Raw genomic sequence first — 19383 nt, forward strand, 5'->3', positions numbered from 1 at the left:
TCCCTTTATTATCTACGCCTCGCCAGGCCACTTAGGAGGATGCCAAGAGCCCGCAGTATTTCATCTCCAGCTCCGACTTCATCGGAGCCAAGTCCTCATCACCCTATAGTCTTGCCAGCCGAGTGGGCAGTGCCAGCCCCTGCCGTGGGAGGGGGTGTCCAGTGCATGGTGCCCTTGTTCCAAGGGGCGCCCTCTGGAGCTGCTGTCCCTGCAGAGCTAGTGAGGGTAGCTCTGTTTCTGCTGAGGGCCTACTGGGGACCCCATACCCTTTCCTGGGTGTGCTTTTGTCTGTTCCCAGGAGCACCACTCATCCGTCATCCTCACTTTAATCTCCTTCTCCAGTTGACATATTTAAAATTAATGAGGAATTTTTTTCTCATCCAACTCTCTGGTTAGGGCAGTGAGCCTATTTCTCCCCGTCAAATGAATCTTCTAGGTAAAATAATGGAAAAATATGTTTTCCTCTCCTACCCTGGCCCTACTTTTAATGTCTTTGGCAGCTCCAAACAGAGCCACTATATAAAAATCAGACACTTTATTGCTCAGTAATTAGCCCAAGCTAGCCCAGGCAGACAGTTTGCGGGTAGAGAGAAGAAGAGATGGATGAGGAAAAGGTGCCCAGGGATGTGGTAGGTGCTTGTGTGTAATGAGCTTTTGAACAATTTCCTGTGCTGGATTTCTGTGGGCAAAAGGTGTCCCTGAGTAGGCTGTGCCAAGTTACTTCCTGAAGATGTGAGCATGAAAAAACTTTTTTCCCTCAAGCTCACGGTGTTATGGTCTGAATGTTTGTGCCCTCCCTGCCAAATTCCTGTGTTGAAATCCTCACCCCCAAGGTAATGGTGTTCGGAGGTGGGGCTTTGGGGGGCAATTAGGTCATGAGGATGGAGCCCTCATGAATAGGATTAGTGCCCTTAGCAAAGAGACTGCATAGAGCTCTCTTGGTCTCTTTGCATTGTGTAAAGGCACAAAGAAGCTGTGGCTGGATGTGGTGGCTCACACCTGTAATCCCAGCACTTTGAGAAGCCAAGATGGGCGGATCACCTGAGGTGGAGAGTTCAAGACCAGCCTGGCCAACATGGTGAAACCTCGTTTCTACTGAAAATACAAAAATTAGCTGGGCATGGTGGCATGTGCCTGCAATCCCAGCTCCTCCAGAGGCTGTAGCAGGAGAATCGCTTGAACCTAGGAGGCAGAGGTTGCAGTGAGCTGAGCTGGTGCCACTGCACTCCAGACTGGGCGACAGAGCAAGACTCCCTCACAAAGTGAAAAAAAAAAAAAAAAAAAAGAGGGGCTGGGCACGGTGGCTCATGCCTGTAATCCTAGCACTTTGGGAGGCCAAGGCAGGTGGATCACCTGAGGCCGGGAGTGTGAGACCAGCCTGACCAACATGGTGTAACCCTGTCTCTACTAAAAATACAAAGTTAACCAGGCATGGTGGCACATGCCTGTAATCCCAGCTACTCAGGAGGCTGAGGCAGGAGAATTGCTTGAACCTGGGAGGCGAGGATTGCAGTGAGCTGCGGTCACGCCGTTGCACCCTAGCCAGGGCAACAAGAACGAAACTCCCTCTCAAAAAAAAAAAAAAAGAGAGAGAGAGAGAAGCTGTCAGTCTGCAACCCAGCACATAGCAGGTGTTCAGAAAGATGTGTTGAACTGAGCTGATGCAGGGTGAATACAGACATAGCTCACACATGAAGCCAGGTGAGTCTTGGCCCAGGCATGCCCTCTGGGAGAGGTGGGGGATAAATGAGAGGGTACTGCCCCTCTGTTTCTATCAAGAAAGGCTTCCTGGAGCAGATGCAGCTTGACTCCGTTTGGGAGCGTTCTGGACACTTCTGTACTTCTGCGGACCACCACAGGAGACCAAGCAGGCTTCCCTGTCCTCTGTCATCCCTCCCACCTTCTTTTGTGCTAAGTCCTCCAATCATCAAGGCCTGATGTTCTATTGGTGACCACTCTGTCTCTGCTGGTTAAAAAGCCAGTTCTCAAAAGGACTGTCCAGTGTGGCTGACCTTCACTCAGCAGCGTCTGTGACTCCCAGGTATGAAGCCACTGGCAAAGTATCCAGGGGCCAAGGGCTGATGCGTTTCTCCTCATTCACCTCACTCTGACCCCAGATGCTGGTTAACCCAGGAGAGGTCCCTGAACACAACCCCGATGGAAGCAAACATAAGTTCTCAATGCCTAAGGGATGGACGTGGCAAATCTGGCCTCAGAGCCTAAACCAAGCAGGGAAGTAACAGTAGCAATTCTGAGGCTGGGAAGACCGGCTTAGGAAAGTTGCAAGCACTGAAGCATTTTCAGTTCATAAAATGTACCAGCGCCCCATTGCCCTACCCTGAGCAGAGGAAAAGACGATCAATTCTTCCATGGCAAAAATGAAATAAAGTGCTCAGCTGATTAAAACTGCTATTGCAGGAAGAAGCCAGCCCTCTGAGATGGTTTTGCCCGAAAAACACAGGATGCCCAGTTAAATTTGGATTGTAGATAAACTAGAAAACAATCTTTCGTTTAAGTATGTCCCCTGAAATATTGGGGACTAAAAATTGGGGACTAAAAATTATTGCTTACTTAGCTGAAATTCAAATATAACTGGGCCTCCTCTACTTTGCCTGGCAACCCTGCTCTGATAGGTAGAGGCTGCTGCTGAATCTCTGCTGTGTGTTCTGTTCGCAGGTGGTGGGCAATACGGAGGAGGATGAAGAGGCGTGGTCCACCGCAACAGGTTGCCCAGAGAGGCTGTAGAGAGTTTAAAAGGAAGGAGAGGGATCACCAGACCATGAAATAGGTACAAAGGCATTCCTGTCCAAAATACCGAAGACTTGGGAACAGCATAAATGTTTCACATCAGGAAAATGGTTTGAAGTGATGGTATATTTATATGATGGAATATCAGGTAGACACTAGATAGTATGTTTGGGAGGAAACTTCAAAAACTTTGAAAAAAAATGCCCACCTTGTCTGCCTCTGAAGAGCCCTGAGCTCCCTGGACCCACACAGTTGGGCAATGAGGGCTTTTATCCTGTAGTTACTCCTGAAGATGAGTCCAGCCCTTTAAAGTTGGCCCTGCAGGTTCACATGCCAGTTCTGTGGCTTCCTAGCTGTGCCATCTTTGAAAAGTTATCTTTCTGTGCCTCAATTGTCCCATCTCTAAATGGGGCCAATATGGGCCAACCTCATAGGGTTCCTGTGAGGATCGGGATGTGATAAACACTCAGGACAGTGCCTGGGACATGGTAATAGCTTGGTGCAATAGCATCAGCTCAGTGTGCATTAGCTGTGATTTCTCCCATTTCCCACAAGGAGGCTGAAGGGCAAAACCGTGGAGAAAGTACAGGCATACCTGGAAGATACTGAGGGTTCAGGTCCAGACCACTGCAATCAAGTGAGTCAGACAAGTTTCTGTTTCCCAGTTAATGTTAAACGTATGAAAGTTATGTTTACACTCTACTGTGGTTTATTAAGTATGCGATAGCATTATGTCTAGAAAACCAGTCTAAATACCTTAACTTTGAAAGATATTTTATTGCTAAAAATTGCTAATGATCAAGTGAGCCTTCAGCCAGTCATGATCTTTTTGCTTGTGGAGAGTCTTCCCTCAATGTTGATGGCTGCTGATTGATCAGGGTGGTGGTTGATGAATTTGTGGGTCACTGTGGCAATTTCTTAACATAAGACAGCAATGAACTTTACTGTATCCATTGGCTCTTCCTGTTGCGAAAAATTTCTCTGTAGCATGTGATGCTGTTTGAGAGCATTTTATCCACAGAATAACTTTTTTTTTTTTTCAAAATTGGACTCAATACTCTCAAACTCTGCTGCCTTAGTAATTAAGTTTAGGAATATTCTGAATACTTTGTTGAATTTCAACAATGTTCACGGCATCTTCACCAGGAGTAGATTCTATCTCAAGAAACCACTTTCTTTGTTCAATAAGAAGCTACTCCTCATTCATTCAAGTTTTATCGAGGGGTTGCAGCAATTCAGTCACATCTTCAGACTCCACTTCTAATTCTAGTTCTCTGGTATTCTCTTGCTATTTCTACCACGTCTGCAGTTATTTTCTCCACTGAAGTCTTGAACCCCTCAAAGTCATCTATTGTTTCAAACTCCTATTAATGTTGTGGTGTTTGTTTGTTTGTGTTTGTTTTTGAGACGACAAGGCCTCCCTCTGTTGCCCAGGCTGGTCTCAAACTCCTGGGCTCAAGCAACCCTCTCACCTCAGTCTCACCAAGTGTTAGGATCCACCATGCCTGGCCACTGTTGATATTTTCACCTTCTCTCATGAACCACAAATGTTCTTAATGGTATCCAGAGTGATGAATGTTTTCCAAATTTTCAGTTTACTTTGCCTAGATCCATCAGAGGAATCATTAATTATGGCAACTACAGTCTTATGAAATGAATTTCTTAAATAAGATTTCGAAGTTGAAACGACTCCTTGATCTTATGAGTTGCAAAATGGATGCTGTGTTAGCAGGCATGAAAACAACATTAATCTCCTTTGACGTCTCCATTGGAGCTCTTGGGTAGCTAGGTCTATTGTCAATAAGCTGTAATGTTGTGAAAAGAATCTCTTTTTCTGAGCAGTAAGTCTTAAGAGTGGACTCAAAAAATTCAGTAAACCATGGTGTAAACAGATGTGCTGTCAGCCAGGCTTTGTTATTCCACTTATAAAACATTGAGTAGAGTTCACATAATTCTTTTCTTTTTTTTTTTCTTTTTCTTTTAATTTTTTACAGCAGAAAGTAAAGGCTAAGAGTTAACATCATTCTTAAGGCCCCTAGCATTTTGGGAATGGTAAATGTGCATTGACTTCAACTTAAAGTTGCATTAAAGTCACCAGCTGCATTAGCTTCTAACAAGAGAGTCATCCCATCCTTTGAAGTTTGAAGCCAGGCATTGACTTCTCTCTAGCTCTGAAAGACGTGGACAGTGTCTTATTCCAACAGAAGGCCATTGCATCTACATTGAAAATCTGTTGTTGAGTGTAACCACCTTCATCAGTATCTCAGTTTGATCTTCTGGATAACTTGCTACAGCTTCTACATCAGCACTCGCTGCTTCTTCTGTACTTTTCTGTTAGAAAGAAAGCTTCTTTCCTTAAACCTCATGAACCGATCTCTGCTAGCTTTCAACTTTTCTCCTGCAGCTTCCTCATCTCTCTCAGGCTTCACAGAACTGAAGAGAGTTAGGGCATTGCCCTGGATTAGGTTTCAGCTTAAGGGGATGTTGTGGCTGGTTTGATCCTTTATCCAGACCATTCATGCTTTCTCCATATCAGCAATAAGGCTAATAATAAGGTTTCACCTTTTTTTTTAATCTTCATGTGTTCCTTGGAGTAGTACTTTTCATTTTCTTCAAGAACTTTCCTTTTGCACTCACAACTGACTGTTTGGTGCAAGAGGCATAGCTTTCAGCCTGTCTTGGCTTTCAATATGCCTTCCTCATTAAACTTAATAATTCCTAGATTTTAATTTAAAGTAAGAGACATGTGACCCTTTCTTTCACTCATTTAGAGGCCATTGTAAGGTTATTAACTGGCCTAATTTCAATATCATTGTGTCTCAGGGAACAGGGAGGGCCAAGAAGAGGGAGAGAGATGGGAGAACAGCCAGCTAGTGGAGATTTTTCTTTTCTCTCTCTACCACCATAGGACAAACTCTTGTTAGGTTACCTTTCTAGCCCTAATCTACCAGGTTGGGAGCTGTGCAGGGCTGGGCTTTCAGGAGGCAGAATAGAGAGCTTTTCAATGCAGTGTGGTAGAAGGTCACTGGCTATGTCTTCTGGCCCCAGACACCACACATCACCCACCTCTCCAACACCTGCCAGTTTCAGCACCTGAAAGGTGACAATTTCCAATTTATTTCACAGGGTCTTGAAAGATGGGTCCTTTGTAGAACCTCAAGTGACCCAACGGGGGCTAATTGGCAGCTGGGTTGCACATGGTACTTAGGTAAGGGTAGGGGAGCAGAAGTACCCAGAGGTTCATACAATAGGTGTGTTAGTCTTAGGTTTTAAGAAACTGAGCTGTACTGTGGTTGCTTGAGTAAGCTGTGTTTATTATAAGGGCAGCTCTGGAGTAAAGGATGGAATATAGATGACATGCACACGCTTCAAAGGGACCCCAGAAATATTTTTACAGTCAGGCCTCATGGGAATGGGAAAGTGATCCAGGAAGGGTGGTCTTAGGGTGATCATCACCTCAGCAGCAGGAGCCCTCTGATGCCCTTAGCCCTTACCTTTACTCAGTTCTTAAGGGTCTTTCTTCCATTGCCCCTATTGAAGCAGGAAATTTTCCCTGACCCTTTTGTGGGTGGGAACCAGAGTGCGGGCACTGGAGCTAGCCAGCTGCTTTGGTGCCAGTGGGGGCAAACTCCACTCTCTTGGACCCATTGTACTCAACCCGTCATGGGAGGGAGCATGCAGGTGAGTGGGTGTGGGAGCCAGGGTGAGTGCTTTTGGGCGCCAGCAGAAGCAAAACTCCATGTAGGCCTTGCAGCAGCATCCAGCAGGGAATATCCATGACCTCCAAAGACCCAGAAGGAGTGTTACAGTCAGCGTTCTTTTAGCTTTGCTGTCTATGGACAATTTAAGTGTTAACAGCTCAGTGAGCCCTCTGCCTTTTCACGTGAGGTGGCTGCTTTCTGCCAGTGAGGGCAGAGGGTCAGTGTGACAATCTTTTGCATCTGCACCTACGGTACCAGAGCTTTTGTTCACCGTCCAGGAAAAATTGGATTGTACAAATGAATTAAAGGGTGGTGAATGCAAAAGATTTTATTGCCGATGAAGGTGGCTCTCAGCAGGAAGGGGAGCTGGAAGGGGGTTGGAGTGGGAAGGTGATCTTCCCCTGGAGTCCAGCCATCCCCAGCCAGACTCCTGTCTGAAGCAGTGCCATCAAGCCATCCCTCTGAAGTCAAACTGCTTCTCCCTGACATCCGACTGTAATCTCCAACGTCCTGCACTTGTCCTCTTCTCCTCTCTACTAGTGCAGCCTAGGGTTTTTATGGGCAGAAGATAGGAGACAGGGCAGGCCATGGGTGGTTTTGGAAAGTGCAACATTTGAGCAGGAAAACAGGAATGCATGTTCTCACTTTGGGCTGTGGTTCCAGGCTTGAGGGTGGGACCCTCACTGGTGACCTACCCTCTTCTGCCCAGAATTTCCCTGCCTCCTGTCCCTATCACTATGACTGCTTGCAACCTACTCTTTCTCTTTCCTCTACCTCCTGGCCTCTGCTAGTTACAGCCTCTGCCTATTCACAGATTCTCTAGCTCATGGCTTCTGAGTATTACTTCTCTCTGATGGAGGTTGAGTTTATTTTCCCATGACCAAGCACTCAATTGCCTCTCTCTGTTTCATATTTATACTGCCCAAGGAATGAGTCTGCAGAATAGGCACTGGCCATGCTGTCTATCCACTGTCCAATCAGCTGTGGCCATGTGGTCACATGATCATGGTTCCAACATGGCAGCCCACAGTGGGAGGAACTCATGGGAAGAGGACTATGCCAGAGGCAGGCACCCTAAGGCTTGTCCTGCCCACATCAGGGGAATGAAAAAGAGGGGGTATGACTGTGCCAATAATAAATTTTCTCTATTTTATAGATTGGCTGCTGGGGAGGGTCTGGTAAAATGAAATGAGACACTGAGTTGGTCATAGAACTTTATTTTCAATAATTAGGCTTTATTTTAAAGAATCCTTAGAGTTCATCCCACAAACACCAGACAGCCAAGGGGCACTGTTTGAAAAAAAATAACACTAGGTCAAATCTGACCCTCTAACCTTGTAGCCAGGCCACTTTTTTCATTTTTCACAAGTCAGACACGCCTTTGGGGACAGTGATAAGAACACAAGGAAGTGATCCCAAGTGCCCTAGACGCTTCAGCATCATCTGGCCAGTGAGGGCAGTATTTGTTGCTCTCTCTAGGCACTACTAAGTTAAAGATGTACAGGACATATCATGTAGCTGGTTTATCTCTGAGGTAGTCTTCCAGCTGCCTTGATCTTGTCTTGGGCATGTCTGCTGGGTTCTATAACTTAATAGGGTAAGTCATTTTAACAGGTAAACAGTGGAGTTTTTTTGGCTTGGGGGTTGGGGGCTTGGAAGAGAAAGGGAATGAATGTACCAAAGACATCTAAGGGGAAAGAATCCAAAAGAGAAAAGGGAATATTTATCCACTTAACATTTACACTAAAAAAAAAAAAAAAAAAAAAAAAGTAGTTTTCTTTAAAACACTTATCTTAACTATCAAAATGGAAATGTGCTCATGAGGTAATTCACATGAAAGAAGCAATGACTGATGGCTTAAAGATAATATATACTCATGTAGTAAGAGTAAGTGCCACACACTGTTCCAAGTGCTTTATCTGTATCAAGTCATTGGTCTCCACAATCTTATGAGGGAGGTACAATTTTGATTCTATTTTACATATAAGAAAACTGAGGCCCAGAATCATTAATTCACTTGCCCAAGGTCTTGCAGCTAGCAAGTGGCAGAGGTGGTGGCATTTAAATCCTGACAGTCTAACTCTCAGAGTTTAGGCTCTGAATTACGATGTTCTCAAAGGACATTTAAAACTACATGGAATTGAATGAAAATGGTAACACAACATATTAAATTGGATGGGGTGCAGCCAGTATTTATCCAGCATGCATTATGTCTAAGTGGTTTTAAGTCCATTACCTCTATGAGGCAGGGTCACCTAAGCACACCCATGCTCAGAGAGGTCAGGTACTGGCACAAGGTCACACAGGTAGGAGATGGAAGAGCCAAGATAAGAACAGAGGTCTAGTTCCAAAATCTGCCATCTACTCATTAATTCTCCCTGTGCACAAGTGATACCTTTCAAGGTACATTTGCATTTTGATGGGAGATAATCCATCAACCCAAGGAATAATCATTGATGGTGGAAATTCTAGAAATAATTTAGCTTGTGGGAGGGCGTCTTCCAAGCATCCCTGAAATTATAGTTCACAACTCGCTATTTCCTAAGTCAGCTCTGCTAAAAGGTGACAGAATCTGAGCTCTGCTTGGGCAGTTTTCTTTCTCCCTCTTCCCTCAGGCATCCCCTGTGGGAGAAAGGAGGAGCTCAAGGTCAGGAGAGCACTGTTCCCTGGGAGGTAAGTGCAGCACTCAGCCACATTGACTCCAGCTGGCATCCTTCAGTGTGGGAGGCCTCATCGTCTGTCCCTGCAGGGCTTTGTTCCCTGCAGGCCTCTGAATGTGAGATCCACCCTCTTTGGATTTCTGGGGCAATTTTTGCTTTACTTTTTCACCTGACCCTTTGGTTTAAAAACACAATAAGGAGTGGGAATTATTAGCATTGGAGTTAAAGAATGCTGGCTTTTAGGACCTGTATTTTTCTGGTCAAGCTGAGAGAGGAAATCAAAGCTTCCATTCTTCTCCCTGGAAACAGAACTTACAGAAGTGTGCCTTATTACATCATTGTTGATAAAAAGCAAGTGGGAAATACTTGAGAATGTGAAAAATCACAGAGTAACTGTGTGTGCATTCTACAGGGTAAAATCAATGGATGACATCCTTCCTGAGACTTAAGATGGTCCAGTCCAAGTTAAGAAGAGGGGGTTAGATGGAGATGCCAGGAATTGATGAAACTCTGTGCAAAGCGCAGCACAGTTAGTGCCAAGAGGAGGAGGTGGTCCTCTCAGCTCCGAGGACTTCAGAAGGTTGGTTGGCCTGGGGAATGCCAAATACTCAGTAGTGCCTCTGTTTCCTAATTGGCCAAAATGTGAAAAAGTAAATGGGCTCAAATAAATATTAATGAAGTGTCGACCCGGTACTACATTGCAAAACAGCCTTTGTGGTTAGGAAATTGACTTTGCAAAAATTATGACAGTAAGAAATCTGACATAGTTAATCTCATCTTGCTTCTGATCTCCAGGCTGTCCTTGGTCATTCCTGGGCATAGGACAAGCTAACTTTCGGAGAAATTTAGTTTATAGTTTACATTTAAAGCAAAGATGATAATAGCCCTTCCCCAACCTAAACCACCTTTGTAAAACTAATGAAAGGCCACAAGGTTAGGATTATGAGAGGGGCCTGAATTCTGACAAGACAGGCATAGTTTCTATAATCCCTTACTGCTCAGGGATCATGTGGCCAGAGGTCACAAGATTTGTGACTTTTCCAATTGCTTCTATAAGTAACATCGCTATTGTAGAACTTAAGATTGGTTTTTTGAGATCTCTTTCAGACTGACCCCACCAGGACTCATGACTCATGGCTCAACAGGTCTTGTGGCCCCCACGCAGAGGCAGACTTAGTGCACGAGGACCATTTTCCACACCCTTGTGATTTCATCCCCAACCAATCAGCAGCAGCCATTCCTTAGCCCCCTGTCCACAAAATTATCCAAGAAACCCTAATAGCCAAGCCTTTGGAGAGACTGATTTGAGCGATAACTCCTGTTCTCCCACGTGGGTCAGCCTCACGCCAGTTAAACTCTTTCCCTATTGCAATGCCACGACCTCAGTGAACTGATATTGTCTGCGCCATGGGCAGGAAGAACCAGTCAGTCAGGTGACTGCAGTTAGACAAATGAGAAGTTAATCTGTGGGTCTTTCACTGACCAACAATGACTTCGTCTCTTTGAGCCTCAGTTTCCTCATTTATAAAATGGTGCTCATAGTAACTGTACCTGAATGTAACAAGCCCAGGGCCTGAACTCTGATACCCCCCAAGGAAACACAAATAGGCAAGTCAGAAATCCTCTTTTATAACAAAGCAAGGAGGGGAATGCACCAGCCATCCCCAGCAGGGCTTTCTAAAACTCTCCTCAAAGTTGTATTCCACAGGATACCAGCTCTCTCTCCACTCCCCACCAGCCCCCGCCACACTCTCAAATATTTTCTTCTTCCTGAGCTCTCCATGCCCTTTGTTCTATAGATCAACATGACTTGTAGATCAATGTGTTCTGTAGATTAATATTCAGACGTCTCTGGTACTGCACCCCACGCTCTGCAGCACATCAGTGGGGTGGGGTTGAGTTGAGGGTTACACAGAATAATAACTTTTTTTTTTTTGATACACAATCATGCCATAGGTTGACATGATGATTAAAGAAACCACAGATGCAAAAAACCACTAACAATACACCTAAAATGTGGAGCGAGCTCAGTAAAAGTTCATTTCCTTCTTCCTCCTGCAGACACAAAGATCAAACGTATCTGAGAGCGTTTTGGAAATGGAGCACACAGTAGGGCCCTATTCTGATGAAAGCACTGATCTGATGCTGAGATAAGAAGTAGCAAAGTGATGGTCTAACCCCACTTGGGGGTGCGATCAGCTATCCTTCCATGGGCCGACGCACAGGGTGGGATGGGGTCTCCCCTCCCCTCCTGAAGGGACAGAGGAGAGAAGGGGAGCAGAGGTGGTCTGAGGCGAAACCTATGAAAGGAATGGTGATCTCAGAGGGGGTGGGGTTCAGACACCGATCTGTAGGCTAAAAAAAAAAAAAAAAGATACCTCAGGAACCTCTCCTCACTTGTAGCTGGAAAGCAGTCCGGTTGGGGCTATTTGGTCTCTTCGAAGTCAACTAAAAACGCACAAGAGACCAGGCACAGTGGTTCATGCCTGTAATCCCAGCACTTTGGGAGGCCGTGGCAGGAGTATGACTTGAGCCCAGGAGTTCAAGGCCAGCCTAGGCAACATAGAAGAGCTTGTCTCTCCACCCTCCGCCGGCAAAAAAAAAAAAAAAGAGCTGGGTGTGGTGGTACACGCCTGTGGTTCCCAGCTGCTCAGGAGGCTGAGGATGCAGTGAGTCATGATCACGCCACTGCACTCCAGCCTGGGTGGCAGAGCCCGACCTTCTCTCAAAAATAAATAAATAAACAAAATAAAAAATAATAAAAAATCTATATTTTTATTGAATGAAAATGGTAACACATGCATGTGTGTGTGTGTGTATACATATATATATATATATATATAATGACTCCTTCTTTTTTTTTCTAATATTTTCCCTAATGACACAACAGAACAAACCAAGAAGAAACAAGGTCAAACTTTCTAGAAGGCCTGAATCCTTTCTCCATGAGGAAAATAAAATCATGCAGCCTCTTAGGGCTTCAGTCAGTGATCCTGTTATGGGCTGAATGTTGTCACCCAACAAATTCACCTGGTGAAGTCCTAACCCCCAGTACCCACCGATTGTGACTGTACATACAGATTGGGTCCTGAAAGAGGTGGTTAAGGTAAAATGAGGTCACAAGGGTGGGTCCTAATCCAATATGACTGGTCTCCCTATGAGAACGTGAAGATGGCCATCTACGAGCCAAGGAGAGGGGCCTCAGAAGAAACCAGTCCTGCTGACACCTTGATGTTGAACTTCCAGCCTCCAGAATTGTGGGAGAAATAAATGTTGTATAAGCTGCCCTGCCTGGCACCCTGTCATGGCAGCCCTAGCAAACTAGTCCAGCTGCACTTCTCTGCGTGGAGACCTCTGGTCCCAGGGCAGATGTTCCAGCTCCTCCTCTTCCCTCCTGTGCCCTGCTATTCCCCTACCGGTTGGCTCCTCCTGCCTGCTGGCTCTGCAGTGGCACCAACACCGAGGCAGGGGTCAGCAGGGGTGTGCTCTGGGTACCCCTGGCCCCAGAGACCTGAAGCTGGCCCAGGAGGGTCATGGATGGGCACCACGGTGGGGAGAGGACAAAGTTGGAGTCAGTGCAGCCTTGTACCTACCACACGAGCACTGTGGGCAGGCGGCCGGCAGGGGCAGTCTCGCTGTATTTGAATGAGACCTGCTGGGTTTGCTGAGCCAGGAGACAGGCCCTGACTTCCCTGAGCATCCAAGAAGTTGAAGCATGGAAAGAGGTCATTTTCTTTGGCCCAGCTTGGGGAGCCGAGGTCTGCATATGCCTCCCCCCTCCGGAGGAGGCAGAAGCCCTCGGAAGACTCAGCTCCCTCAATAAGGAGGAGAACCTGGTGCTTCCCAGAGGTGAGCACAGGTGTGGGAATAAGCACGTTGAATCTGACTTAGAGGCCTAATGTTTACTTTCCATCCTTATTCAAACCCCCCAACCTCCATCCCTCAGGGTGGCACAAGAACCAGGCAGCTTTTAAAGTGGCAGAAAATAGGGGTGAGGCCACAGCCCTTCAGGTCCTGGAGTTGCCTCTGAGGAGCTCATTATCTCCATGCATGGAGTCCTTTGCAGGCGGGGAAACTGCTGCTTCCAGGCCACAGGGGACCAGGGCCCTCAGATGATGCTGGCAGCCATAAGGGCTGGGGTCACGCCCCCGGAGGACACACAGTGTTTCTCCTCTGAGGATCTATCCTCGTGAGAGCCTCTAACCTATTCTTTTCAAGAACCAGGTGTTCTCTCTCTCTCTCGCTCTCTCTCTCCTTTGAGAAGCTTAGGGTTCCAGAAAAATAAAAGCCAGGGGGGCAGGGTAAAGTCAAGCAAACTGCTTGCTGAAAAATTGGGTATGAGAAATTGGAGCTGAAATGCAATCATTCTGCCACACCTGCTACACACAGCTTTGCTTCCCGGCCCTAGTCATGGGTTGAGGAAGACTCAGGGTCCAGCTCAATCCCAGCAGGCTTGTAGCTGACCTCAAGGCCGCCGAATTGCATCTCCCTGAATGCAGGGACCGTGTCTTGCTTATCACCATAGCTACCATTTATCGAGAGCATTCTCTCTCAATGTGTGAAGTGGTTTCATATCAGTTATCACTAACCCTCACCACACTGAAGTCAGATGTTATTATCATCTTTTAACAGGCATGGAAATTAAGGTTCAAGAAGGTGACTTGCCCAGGACTTCATAGCCCAGAGCTGCTGGAGGTGGGATTTGAACTTGTCTGTGAGGTTCAACATCACCCAGCCCAGTGCCTGCTCCTGACAGAGACTCAGCAAGTGCAGCTCTGCGTGTTTCTCCCATCATGGAGGCCTGCTTGGGGGAAAAAATCTTGCTGAAGAAAGGTGGCCGATGGTTTCGAGAGAAGAGACGCTTATTCATGCAATTCCCAAGAATCCCATCTCCGGCTTAGGACACCTTTTCTGATTTCCCATTCAAAGGGACTGACATACGCTCAGGGGCTGAGGCAGCAGCTGTTTTCCCTGTGCACAGACTGGAGAGCGGTGTGTGAGTGAAGTCGGCGACCACTTCTCTCCTCCCCCGAGCCTTCTGGGGTTTGGGTTTATGACTCCAGAGGCGGAGAAGCCTGTTCCCTTTCTGTGCGGATCCCGTCATTGACAGAGTCTGTTTTAGAAGAGCATTTTTAGACGGCAGCGAATGTTCCAGACCCCAAAGCATTCTCTGTGCTAGAGAGCACCATCTAGCTTGGGTGGGGATCGGGTGGGTTTGTGAACACATGTGTGTGTGCGAGTGTGAGTGTGTGCAAGTGTGCGCACGTGTGTGTCAGCCTGTCTGTCTGGCTCTGATGCTAGCTACCTCTGTGATATCCTGACTATTTAGCCGGGGCATCATCCAGCCGTAGGAATCTTCAGCAAACCTGCATTCGGACGAATGCCCTTGTTTAGGCCCTGAGAAGAAAGTCCCGTTGAGTTTGAGGGCTTCGGTGTCATTCTCTCAAGGCATTCGTTCAGCTTTGTCTCTCCTGCTGCTACCCTCTCTGAAGTCGTTATTACTCATTAGGTATATTGCACATAGAGGAAAAGTAGGTCAAGGATTAAAAAAAAAAAAAAAGAAAGAAAAAGAAAAAAATCGTCTCTGGGAGAAGCACAAGTATTGTGTGAAGCTATTTTGAACTTGCGTGAGATTTTTCAAGGGGGTAATGTTTTGAGCAGGGATGGCTGCTGTCACAGCCGACTTACCAATGAAGGCCCACGTCTGGGCCTTTCAGGCGCTAACCACGTGCCCTTAGAATCCATTTTGAAATGATAATTCTGCCCAGTGGGGTGAGCAGCCTCTCAATCTGGGTTCTATACAATATAGGCCACCTCGAGGGTCCTCCGTGGAACGGGAACAAGAGCATCCTGAGAAATCTCTGTAAAGGAACAGAAAGAATGAGAGAGAGAAATGTGAGTCTGACCCCAGGCGCTGGGACCTATGTGCCACCCAGGTTTGGAGCAAGGCTGCGGGGCAGATGATGTCCAGGAGAGCCTCAGAAAGTCCGGGTTCTAGAAAAAAACCACGTTCCAGCTCACTCTGCTCCGACCTGCATCTGCTCTGTGCTGAAAGCTTTGTTGCTGCCGTGAATATATTTAGGGGGAATAAAATGTGCAGTATCAAAGCGACTGGCTTGAAGTGGGCTGGATGCATCCTAGGCTCCGCGGGGGGAAAAGGCCTCTAGCTAGCAGTTGACAGAAGGGGGAAGGCAGTGAGGACTGGGCCCACCCACGGGAGTGTGGGCATGAGGCGGGTCCTGGTTCCCAGGCTGCCCTGTGGGAATATGCTCCACGGGCTGGGGCTGCTGTGCTGGCTGCTTTTGCCACCAGGGGGTCACCACGCTGGGATTCTCCATGCTGGGCTATCATGATAATACCCAGGGTTTACAGGTTTACAGGCATTATCTCGCGCAGTATTGTTTTGCTCCCTTTCACAAAGAAAGGAAGGAAAAGAGAGGCAGGAGGAGAGAGAGGAAGCCAGACAAGCGTTCGGCTCTGCTAGTCGTTCCTGGCCTGGGTTAGGCTTCCCTGGAAAGCAGCCCGCATTGTCTCGCACCTTCTTCATCTGGCAGCCAGGTGCTCCTACTGGGAGCATACCTGTAGTAGGCCATCGCTGTGCCAGTTAACTGAGGAAGCAGTGTCCTTGCTTTTCTGGAAACTTCCATACAACACAATTCCCGATGGAAAGCATTTAACAATTATGGGTGGGGCTGTGATCAAAAAGTAAGCTTTAGAAAAGGTTAACAGCTAAACTGGGCGTGGTGGCTCACACCTGTAATCCCAGCACTTTAGGAGGCCAAGGCATGCAGATCACCTGAGGTCAGGAGTTCAACAGCAACCTGGCGAACATGGCAAAACCCCTGTCTCTACTAAAAATACAAATTTTTATTAGCCAGTAGTGGTGGCATGCACCTGTAATCCCAGCTACTCAGAAGGCTGAGGCAGGAGAATCACTGGAATCTGGGAGGTGGAAGTTGCAGTGAGCCGAGATTACACCACTGCACTCCAGCCTGGACAATAGAGTGAGACTCTGTCTCAAATTAAAAAACAACAAAAAAAGGTAACAGCAAGTGGTTACAACCCATGAATCTTTAATCATTTTAAATAGTAAAAGCGTATGGGAACTCTTATAATATTAGAGCTGAAATGCACCTTAGGGATGATTTAATGCACTTTTTCAAATGATAAACAAGATCCAGATAATTATGTCAAATATTTACAGTAACCCATCTTATTGGTGCCAGTTTGAGAATAGAACCCACATTTGCAAATAATCTCAACACCTTCCATTTCACCTCACTCTTCAAAGGTCCTTGAGAAGGGTATTTGCACACTGCCTGCAAGGTAGTTGCAATGGCTATAAAGTCTTTCAATTGCATAAATAGAATTCTACTCTATCTGTGTTAACCTAGCTAAAATTAATGTGCTTTTGATAAAACTCACCAACTAAACATGTAAAAACAGTCATTACTTTTCCTTCTTTGTGCTCATTTAGTGGGTTTTGGGGAAATGATTTAGATAGCCAATGTCTCAGAATTGCTGTCCAGTCCAGGGAGACTAAATTGGTGATTTCTTTTTCTCTCGACGAATGTTCCTATAACAGGCTGTGACTTTTAAAATCATTCTGGAGATGATTCCCTTCTAAAAGTAGCTGTTATATTCTTTAAACATTTGCATTCATTGGTTGGTGAAATGGGAACCTTGACAGTGCTGGGGAAGATGAGCCAGATAATCCATAATGGCATGGTAACCCCTTGGCAGAGAGGGGAGGGCTGCAGGGATGCTGGATCTGTGTGGGCAGCAGTGAGCAATGGTGGACCCTGAGAACTGGAGAGTAGAATGGGGCAGAGCCCGGGAGGATGGTGCCGGTGACTCTGGGGGCCACAGAAGCTCACATCTGTTTAATGCAAACTGTGACAGCTTCCTCCTGCTCTTCTCCTACAGTTGCATTAGTTCCTCCTTAGTTCATGCAGAGATGCCTTTGATTTCTAGGCATCATTCCCCTCTCACTTTCCATTGCTGGAAACGTGGCTTTGCTACCGAGGTAGTCTTCACTAGAGGGGGCGTCTAAACTTTCAAACTGTTTCACTCTGGCCTCCACCCTTACCTCTGCATCAAAATTGCTCTAGCCGATGACCACTATGGAGCCTAATCCAGTGGAAACTTTTCAGTGTTCATCCTACATGACTTTTCAACAGCCTTTGGCGTGGCTGTCCGTGCTCTCCTTCTTGAAATACTCTCCTCTCTTATTTCTGAAATACTCCCAGCCCTTCTGCAATCCTGTCCCTCATTTTCTGTTGCCAGCAGCTCCTCCACTACAGTGTTTCAATGTTGAGGTTCCTTAAGGCTTGCTCCTAGATTATCTTCTCTTCTCACCACATTCTTGCTATTTTAGAGAATTGCCTTCCCTACCCAGAAATACCAAGGCATAGGGGGAGTGCAGGTCGGGGGACACCACCCAGTGAAAGAAACTCAATTTCCACGACAAGGGAAAGCCCTTCTACCCACTCAGGGACCAATGGGATATCCAGCAGCACCAGAGAAGCCCAGCAGACCAAAGGCTCTGAAAATTAAACTGACATTGGAACCAGAGTCCATAAGGTAAGGCGAGATGCATGTGCTAAACCTAAATAGGGTAACTGACTGCTAATATGAAATATTTATATAGGACCCAGACTCTCCTGACATAACAGACAAGATATCCAAGATATAATTAAAAACTCACCATTCATGCCAAGAACCAAAATAAAAAATCTCAACTCAAAGGAGCAAAGACAGGCAGCTGACACCAACACCAAGATGAATCAGATTTGAGATTATCTGACGAGGATTTTAAAGTAGCATCATAAAATGCTTCAAGTTATAAATTCTCTTAAAACGAATGAAAAAATTAAAAATCTGAGAAAAAAATAGAAGTTATAAAAAAGAACCAGATGAAAATGTAGAACTGAAAAAATACAATAACAGAGATTTTTAAACGTACTGTATGAACTCAATAGTAGAGTGAAGATGAGAGAGGATATATGTGAACTTGAAGACAAAAAAATAGAATTCACTAAATCTGAAAAACAGTGAGAAAATTGACTGAAAAAAGACCAGAGACTCAGAGACCTTTGAGACAATGAGAGAAGACCCGACATTCCTACCATTGGAGTTCCAGACATGAGCCACTGTGCCCAACCCCTCAAACAATTTTAAAGAATTGAAATCATGTAGTGTGATACCCAGCCATTTTGGAATCAAACAAGAAATCAGTAATAGAAAAACAACAGGAAAATAACAAGCAAGGAGTAATTGAATAACATACTTATAAATAATCTGTGGGTTGAAAGAAAGCCTACTAGGAAATTTGTAAAGATACATAGAACTGAAAGAAAATGAAAATACAACCTATGAAAATTTGTGGAATGCAGTTAAAGCAGTACTGTGAGGAAATTTTTGGCAATAATGTTATATTACACAAGAATAATATCTGAAATTAATAATCTAAGTTCCTACCTCAAGAACCTAGAAAAAGAAGAACAAAATAAACCCAACACAAGCAAAAGAAAGAAAATAAGTATGAGTGGAAATCAATGAAATTGAAAATAGAAAAAGAAAAGAATAGAGAAAATTGATAATGAAAACTGGTTCCTTAGAATCAATCAATAAAATTGATAAACCTCTAACAAGACTGACAAAAATATAATGAGAGGAGACACAAATCACCAGTGTCGGGAATGAAACGGGATGTATCACTATAGTTTCTGCAACCATCTCAAAGATAACAAGGTAATACTATGAATAACATATTTGACAACTTAAAAGAACTGGACTAATTCCTTGAAACTACAAACCACCAAGTCAACCAAGATGAAATTGACAGTCAGAATAACCCCATAACCATGGAGGAAATTAAATTAGTAAATGAAAAGCTCTTAAGATAGAAATCTCTTAGGCTAGGCTCACATGGTTTCACTGGAGAATTCTACCAAACATTTAAAGAAGAATTAACACTAATTTTACACGATCTCCTCCAGTAAGTAAAACAGGAGAGAACATTTAAAAACTCATTTTATGCGGTCTGTATTACCCTAATACAAACACCGAGAAAAGACAGTACAACGATTACAGATCGACAAGTCACAGGAAGTTAGATGTTAAATTCTCAACCAGAGATCCACAAACCTCCTCCAATAATGTATAAAAAGAATTATATACCATAAACAAGTGTGATTTCTATCAGATATGCAAGGCTATTTTGACATTCAAAAACTAATTGAAAGTTAGGCATCATGTCAACAAGCTAAAGT

Source organism: Piliocolobus tephrosceles, chromosome 15 (assembly GCF_002776525.5).
Source record: "Piliocolobus tephrosceles isolate RC106 chromosome 15, ASM277652v3, whole genome shotgun sequence".
Classification (NCBI taxonomy): domain Eukaryota; kingdom Metazoa; phylum Chordata; class Mammalia; order Primates; family Cercopithecidae; genus Piliocolobus; species Piliocolobus tephrosceles.